At 40.0% G+C, this 9,185-nt stretch overlaps 1 protein-coding gene across 1 annotated transcript in view; it reads left to right on the forward strand.

The window, feature by feature from the left end:
• The window catches only part of ANK3 (ankyrin 3, node of Ranvier (ankyrin G)), a 272,063-nt gene extending 264,279 nt beyond the window's left edge, over positions 1-7,784 (forward strand). Inside the window, exon 44 of the mRNA XM_011953463.1 lies at positions 6,354-7,784. The gene's annotated coding sequence lies outside the window, so the exon portion shown is untranslated. The remainder of the gene's footprint in view (positions 1-6,353) is intronic.
• Positions 7,785-9,185: the final 1,401 nt, after the last annotated feature.

Genomic DNA, 9,185 nt, shown 5'->3' on the forward strand with positions numbered 1-9,185 from the left:
CGTGAACCTGGGAGGCGGAGCTTGCAGTGAGCTGAGATCTGGCCACTGCACTCCAGCCTGGGCGACACAGCGAGACTCCGTCTCAAAATAATAAATAAATAAATAAATAAATAAATAAAATTGCCTCTGACCTCTCTCTTCCTGCAGAACTCCAACCATGACCCTCCTTAGTAAGCACTCAATAAGTGTCACCTATTACTAGTATTGAGAGAACCAAGAATAGAACCTTGAATAGCTTTGGATTACAGAAGCTGGTGGACTAAGCAGCAGCAGCCAGTGATGCTAGAATATAGTATTGGGAGAAGTGAGAACAGCAGTGTGTGAAATCCTCTGCATGTGATGGTGGTTTACACTTCAGAAAAGTTTCTATTATTCCACATCACTTGTTTCTCATAGTAGCCCCAGGAAATTAGTAAAACAGGTATTCTTGTTCCTCTTTACTAAGGAATTAACAGTGACAAAGAGACAGCAAAATCTCTAAGGCTGAGTGCAGTTAATGACAGGTCTGGATTTCCTGAGTCTGATTCTCAGAAGTCAGAGCTATGGACTGAATTGCTTTACTACAAATTCAGGGCCCTGTCCTCCCGAATATTTTACCAGAATTCATATAGAGTAAATACATTTTTGTATTATATATTTTTTATTTTTCTTACCCTTAAAAAATTCCTATTAACAAAAGCCTTGGCTTCAAGATAAGAGCTAGAGGCTTGATTTCCATTTCTGGCTCCACTATATATTAACTGTGTAACCTTGAGTTCGCTGTTTAAGAGAACTTTATGGCTCTCTTTTTGGCCGGACGCAGTGTAGTCCCAGCACTTTGGGAGGCCGAGGCAGGTGGATCACCTGAGGTCAGAAGTTAGAGACCAGCCTGGCCAACATGGTGAAACCCCGCCCATTTCTACTAAAAAGACAAAAATTAGCCAGGCATGGTAGCACGCGCCTGTCGTAGCACGTGCCTGTGGTCCCAGCTACTCAGGAGGCTGAGGCAGAATTGCTTGAACCCAGGAGGCAGAGGTTGCATCAAGCCAAGATCATACCACTGTACTCCAGCCTGGGCGACAGAGCAAAACTCCATCTCAAAAAAACTAAATGAATTAAAAAATAAATAAATAAAAGCTTTGTGGCTCCATTTTCTTATCTATAAAATGGAAAAAAATAATAGTACCTCACGGTTATTAGGATTAAATTAGCTAACCCACTTTAGAACAGTTTACAATAAATACCTTTACCTAATAAAAATATGTTTTTCTCTCACTGCTAAAACATGAACAGTTTTCCAGTATTTTTTTCTAGCCCTTTGACTTAAGATACTTTTTAATCACAAGTGAACAGAAAAGAACAAACAAAAAAGCCCTATTTCTTGGTATTAGTGAAAAAACAAAGCTACCTGAATTGGGAATTACATTAAAACTGCACTGTAGTTTATTTTAGTTACATAAAGTAATTAAAATTAATTTTTAGAAAAAAGTCTTAGTCCATGATTTCTGTAACTACAGAGAAGGAAAAAGAGAAAAGAAGGGAAAGGGAGAGGTGAATAGGGAGAGAAACAGAGGACTAGAGTAAAGACCTCTCTGTCCTCAGTGGCCTCAGGCTTTCCTTAAGCCATGACACAGCTAAGTCTTAAAGATGAGTAAGAGTTGAACTACAAAGGTGGATTTCTTTAGGAAGAGTGAAGTCTGAACTTTCAAGGTGGCATTTGAAACAAATTTGAAGGGTAGAAGAGGAGTTAGCCACAGATGATGATCAGAGAAGCAAGTATAGGTGGATACAAAATCATGAGCAAAGACAATGAAGTGGGAAAACAATTTGTAGTTGATACCTGGCATGTAATCTAGATCCTCAAAGTGAAGTCTGTGGACCACAGTATCAGCATGACTAGCATGCCTGAAAGTCTGTTAGAAATACAGAATTTCAGGCTGGGCATGATGTAATCCTAACACTTTGAGAGGTCGAGGCAGGCAGATCACCTGAGGTCAGGAGTTCAAGACCACCCTGGCCAACATGGTGAAGTCCCATCTCTACTAAAAATACAAAAAATGAGCCAGGCATGGTGGTGGGCACCTTTAATGCCAGCTACTCAGGTGGCTGAAGCAGGAGAATCGCTTGAACCCGGAAGGCGGAGGTTGCAGTGAGCTAAGAACATGCCTTTGCACTCCAGCCTGGGCAACAGAGCAAGACTCCATCTCAAAAATAAATAAATAAAAACAGAATTTCAGACACACTGACCTACTGAATCAGAATCTGCACTTAAAGACTCCTACGTAATGCAGATTGAACTTTGAGAAGCACTGCTCCAGTACATTTGACTGGCTCTCAAATTATCTAGAGTTTTTAAAAATTTTTGATGCTGGGCCCCATCCCGAAAAATTCTATATAAACTGGTATGGGATGTGGCCTGGATATTGTTGTTTTAATTTTCCCAGGTGATTCTAATGTGCAGCCAAGTTTGAGAACCACTGGAGATTGCAAAACAATCTGTCCTCAGTGGAGGACAGTAGGAATTAAGCCTAAAAAGATTCATTGGGCTGGACCAGAGACCTTCAAATGCCAAATCCAAGATAGGAGACCCTTTTTAAAGCTAGGCATTAGGGTCTAAAATCCACAGGTATGTCCATTCTCCTATAAAAGACAAATCAGTTCTGTACCAGAGCATGCTCCTGACTTGAATGTATGCAGTACATATTTAACTGTAAAGTATCAACTGCCACAAAAATCCAATGAATTGCTGTTTCCAAGTTTGTTTGTTTGAGGCTGAGTCTCGCTGTGTCATTCCAGGCTGGAGTGCGATGGCACGAGCTCGGCTCACTGCAACCTCCGCCTCCTGGGTTCAAGCAATTCTCCTGCCTCAGCCTCCTGAGTAGTTGGAATTATAGGTGCCCACCACCACGCCCGGCCAATTTTTTGTATTTTTAGTAGAGACTGGGTTTCACTATGTTGTCCAGGCTGGTCTTGAACTCCTGATCTCAGGTGATCCGCCCCGGCCTTGGCCTCCTAAGGTGCTGGGATTACAGACATGAGCCACCGTGCCTGGCCCTGTTTTTGTATATTTTAAAATGTTTCTTAAAAATACAGTGAAATGGCTAAAAGGAATGATTGGTTTTCTGATTTAGTTTCTCCCACCTTTAGGTTTGAAAAGCATACAAAACCCAAAGAAAGACAGATACTTAAGTGTAATTGCATCTATCTCATATCCATTATCTAAACCAGAAAAGGGAAATGATTCAAAATTCTATTTCTGAAATGTCATCTTGATGGCTTCTGCCCTCACACCTTCCCATCAGATGGCGCTGTCATCACAGTTTATACCAAGTGTCAATATTTTTATAGCAAGTACACAGTCACTTAGCCAAGGTTCTCATGCTTTTTTATCCAGCTTAGTACCTGATATATTCTTTTGACCAGTGAATGACCTTCCTGTACCCAGTGTGGTTGGGACCAACATGCTCTGATTGCATAACTAAGAAAAGAAAAATTTGTAAGAGGAACTAACTCCCACTTTTAAAAAATCACCCAAATCATCCTTACTGGAATGTAAGTAGGCATAATTCATAGCATTTTTTTTAATGATAGAAACATATCCAATATATCCAGAAAGATAATATTTGCTTGGATTGAGGTGAGAAGAGAAAGGCCTTGCTACTTATTACGAAATTAACCTGGGAAGTTGGATTGGTTTTTAGGAGACATGGAGAAAAGTAGTGATGATCACACATCTACATAAATTTCTTAAAAATTATCAAGCCAGGCCAGGCACAGTGGCTCATGTCTATAATCCCAACACTTTGGGAGGCCGAGGCAGATGGATCACTTGAGGTCAGGAGTACAAGACCAGGCTGGCCAACATGGTGAAAACCCGTCTCTACTAAAAATACAAAAAATTAGCAGGGCATGGTGGCGTGCACCTGTAGTCCCAGCTATTCGGGAGGCTGAGACAGGAGAATCGCTTGAACCTGGGAGGCAGAGTTGCAATTAGCTGTGATCATGCCATTCCATTCCAGCCTGGGTGTGTATTTATAATAGCTGAAGTATGGTATATACATTATATATTAAGCTTCAAAAAGTCAGCGGGAGGGGTTTAGAGAAAGCAGGGAGTGAGACTGTAGTAACATTATCATAGGACCATCTAAGAAGCCTGGTGCCTAAAAGATTAGGATTAAATGATAAAAGCAGGTGAGGAAACCCTGATCATCATCTTCTGATTTGCCCACCCTCTGCAAGATGATCTACCCAAGTGAATCACTTTTCTTCTTTGGAACCTCACAGAGTCACAGGGGAGGGGTGTTGAAATCACATAGGAGGAATTGATACTTTCATGTTCTTGGCTCCAAGCATTAGTGACCTGGGGCATGGAGGTCAGTAGCACTTTTAATACTAAAAAGGAAGCCAAGGCCTGTAGTGGGGCAGAGAGAGGAAGTGCTGTACCCAACATATTTCCATAAACCAGGGTGTCCTAGATGACCCATCTAAAGAGGAAGATACTTGTCTGAGGTAAGTAAATACCTTCAAGGTCACTGGAAACACGCCTGGGCCCCAAGAGAAGTCGAATTCTAAAGGTTGTCCTAGATCTGCAAATATAGTCTGTTGTTTATATGTGAGTGAGCAGGGTTATTCTTAAAATTGTTCTTGCCTTACTCAGGATTTTTATAGGAGCTGTATCTTGTTCTGAGGCAGGCATGCAAGTTTGTCAGCTTTTCACACTGAACAAGGAGGAGAGACAATATATGGGAAGAACTTCATTTTATGGAAAAGGCAAATTCATACCACAATAGTGCACAAAAGTATGAAAACCTCTGCCAAAGAATGATTTATTTTGACACAGTAAGACTGGTTATAAAACACAGATGCTTTATGCAGGAATCCTCCAGCAAGACAAGACATTCTCAGTGGAGCCTCCACTGAAAAGCTCAAATAAAATTAATTTGTCCTATTATGACTGACTGGGACAGGAAAAGCTAAAGTTCTTTGCAGTGGTAGAAGTTTGTCTTTAATTTTAATTTGGTTATGGAAAAGAAATTTCACTGTAATGAAGGAATGACACTTTTCCTCCTTTAGAAAAATTAGTTGAATTTTTGGAGAAGTGAGAGATTTACAAAGCATTCAGAAATAGCTGAGATGCTTTATCCTGACTCCATATCCTTGGCCCTTTCTGCTCATGGAAGTCCCAGACTCCTTACATTTTGATGTTTAGGGAAGTCTCAGAGATTACCTCTCTCAGCCACCTCATTTCACAGATAAGACTAAGGTCCAAAGGGCTACAAATGGCTTCCCCAAGCAGTTGAATAACCTGAGCTTCAGACAGAACTAGAAGAGGGTCTTCCCAACACAGTCTCTAAAACTGTCACTGAACCAAACTGGGTATTTGCCCGTGCACAGTGGAAAGTCAAACACCAAACACCAAAGCACCAGGTTTTTGCAGGAGAAAGGTGTATTGCCACTTGACTGACAAGGAGACAGGAGGAACCACTCAAATCTGCCTCTCTAAGCTGGGGGCTGGGTCATGTTTTAGAAGCGTAGGGTAATGAGGCATGATCTGACTGGATCCTGCAATGGGGTGATGCCAAGGCTCTATCTGATTGGATCCTGCCATGAGGCATAAGCTTCTTAATTAGCTCCTCAGTCTGAAAACTTAGGTTCTTCCTATGGTTGCATATTTAGTTCATCTGGGCATGCTCAGATTATGTGACCTTCAACCTAGGGGGGTCCATGGAAACTCAAAAACAACTCACAACTTTGTTACATAAAAGTTGAGGGCCGGGCACGGTGGCTCACGCCTCTAATCCCAGTACTTTGGGAGGCTGAGGTGGGCAGATCACGAGGTCAGGAGATTGAGACCATCCTGGCTAACACGGTGAAATCCCATCTCTACTAAAAATAAAAAAATTAGCAGGGCATGGTGGCAGGCGCCTGCAGTCCCAGCTACTCAGGAGGCTGAGGCAGGAGAATGGTGTGAACCCAGGAGGCGGAGCTTGCAGTGAGCCAATTTCAGGCCACTGCACTCCAGCCTGGGTGACAGAGCAAGACTCCATCTCAAAAAAAAAAGTTGAACCACGTGGTCTGGTACAATTACAAAACACAAATACAATAATAAGCAAAGCTCCTGGAGGTCACAGGGTCACCTAGAAAGGTCACTGCCTTCTAAGAGCTTTCCAGTACACCCTCTAAGGCATCAAGCAGGTAGCAGCATCATGTTAAACCACCCCATAGGGAATGGAGGGCCTCTATTCTCTAAGACTTTTCTGTTGAATGGCAAGTAAGGCTTACACTAGTTCTCTTAAAAAAAAAAAAAAAAGAAGAAGAAGAAGAAAAGAGAAAAAAAGAAAGCTAAACTCACTATCTACTGTCTCTTTCCACAGGATCATAAGTTTTTACTGCCAGTATTGAGAAATTCATGGAAGAAATGTCAGCAGGAAGTAAAAATTCACCAAGAAGTGTGTGTGTGTTCGCTGCTTCCACACATTAATGGCATGATTTTTTTTATGCAAAAAGAAAAGAAAAGAAAACCACCCACATTTTAATTTAGCATGAGCCAATTTACAGAGCATGGAAATCACTTTCATTTCCGGATTGGCGCGTGTGCAATTAGCAATGCAGTGTATATACAAGAAGCCATGCTGTTAACAGTTTATCTCAAGTAATTTGGTGTCATTTACAAAAGGAAGAAATTCCTGCCATCGGAAGGGACAGAAGGAGATGGAATGATCAAATCACAGAGAAACACTAAAATTACTAAATCTACAACAGCTCGCCTTATTTTTCTTGGACCCAAACTGTCAGGGTATAAACACTATTTGTTTCTTTTTTAAAACATCGATAGTTTTGCTGTAAATAATAACACTGTATAAATTCTAACAGAAAAATAGAATAAAATGTTGATAAGGCACTGCCTCTTAGAACACAAACAGAATATTGCAAATGCATTTAACAAATAGGGGTCTCAAGTGACTTCACCCTAGAAGAGGAGGGAGGGATTCTGGGTGGGGGGGGGACTCTTCACTGATTCTTGTATATTAGCAATTATAATGTTTGTATATGCAAAACTGCTAGCTTGATTTTAAAAAGAAAAACAAATCTTTAAAATCTGCTGCAAATTTAAATAATTCCCAAAATGAGGAATTCTGTAGTTCTGTGAAAAATTTTTTCTTCAGAGTACTAATATTTTGATGCATGTGTATCACCTTATTTTGATTAAATCTTTTCCAATTTTGCAAACACTACAATATACTGCAACACAAAAGATTTTATCTGTAAACACAAAGCCCTTCATCTAATATTTGTTGCTATTGCCAGTTTTTCAATGAAATGACCTAAAAACAAACAAACAAAAAATAACCTATATGGTAGTTGCTTTAGGGGGTGGGGGGATGCTAACTGTTAGTGCTTAAAAGGGGGTAAATGCTTGCCGCTTTAGAGGTGGATGGTGCTCATAAGAGGCCCCAGTCGGGGGTATTTAAAATGGACTGAACAGAAATTCTTAGCTAGTAGAATGGCAGCACGCTGTAAAATTATTACTGTATTGTGTACTGGCTATAAGATGTAGACACCTTTCAGTAAGCCAATCATTTGTAACCATTCTAGCAGTGTCATATTAGGTTAATAAGGCTGCTGTGTTTTCAAGGGCATTTTTATTTGGGTTTTGGTGAAATTCTTTAATTTGTTGATTATATTCACATAAAATCAGCATTCATTGACACATAGCTCTAATGACATATGTATGAAAAACCATACACTGGATGACCTAGTCGATTATTTAAGCATAAAATAAATTGTGTTAAACTCTTCACCTATCCGTGCTCTACAGTCTCCTTGTGTTTTCTGGCAAAAGATAGTTGTCTAATCCCTTGTCATATGAGTCCTGGTCAATCCACCTCATTGGTCCTCTTTGTGCCTCTGTGGTCACTGATGAGATGACATTCTCTAACATTCATATGTGCCCTGCAAGCTCCCAGCTTATAAATTCTGTGCATTTCTTGGGGGAGCCAAGAATTAAAGATTAATTGACAAGTAAATTTTGCCCACATCTGTTCAGGCCATCTCAAAAAGTGGAGAATTGGAGATACTATAGTCAGCATGTCAAAAACTTGACTGGCACTTCTAGGAGCCATCAACATGCAGTTGCTTTTAGCCCACAGAGCATTTGTTTTGTTTTATTAATTTACATTTATTGTCCATTCTTAACAAGTTGGGAGATTTCACATAATCAAGTTGCTAACTTCTCTTAAAAAGCAAGATTTGGCAACAATGGACCTCATTCCCAGAAGGTAACAACCTGCTGGGGCCAAATTGTCCCTGCCCTCTCCAACCAGGTATGGGGTCTACAGGTATCACTGCCACAGCCTCATTTCTTATATTTGTACGTCCTGACTATGAGTTTGCAACCCATACACTGTGTGAATCTAAATTCTACTGAGGCAGAGACCATGGCTGTTTTAACTTTGATTCTAGTTACCAGTTTAGCATATGGTATTAGTGATAGTAGTAACTGTCATCATCACCACTAAAACTGGAGTGCTCACTACATGCTATTCTCTGTTCTAAGCACATTCCATTGACTTACTTAGTCCTTATATCTACTTTATGAATTAGGTACTGTCTTTCTTTGATGGTAATAATCCTTTTATAAAATTAAATGAGTGGTTAGAGACTTTCAGCAATGTTATATATTGCCTGTTCATTAAAGATTGTTGCCAAGTGGAATGAGTTGTCCCCAGTAAGGACTCACTATCAATGCAGAAGAAATGCACAGATAATCTACTTTGCATAAAGAATGGGGCTAGGTTGCATCTGCATGGTATCCCAAATTAAAAAATGTGCCACTACCCTTGCACCAAAATTATTTTATGATGGGTAAAGTTAGACCCTTGAGAAGTTTAAAAAAAAAAAACTTTCCCCAAAAGTTCTGAGCCTGTAAAGCCAGGATCAGAATATAGGTGTCCTAACTTCCTATCTAAGAGTTACGAATTTCTGACTCAGTCTTTGAGAGAAGGTGTTTATCCTGAACCAGAAACTCAATGATGTATACCTGTTTACGTATTAAATAGTTGTGTTTATATACCCAAAAATTTGACTTTAGGTATATGTGATATGCTTTGGTTCCAATCAAGCAGAAGGTCATAAGTTTACTCAGAAGTATCCAAAATATGACATTCAAGATTTAACTTGCATATGTGTGTATATGAATATATTTA

Source organism: Colobus angolensis, unplaced genomic scaffold, assembly GCF_000951035.1.
Source record: "Colobus angolensis palliatus isolate OR3802 unplaced genomic scaffold, Cang.pa_1.0 Scaffold361, whole genome shotgun sequence".
NCBI lineage: Eukaryota > Metazoa > Chordata > Mammalia > Primates > Cercopithecidae > Colobus > Colobus angolensis.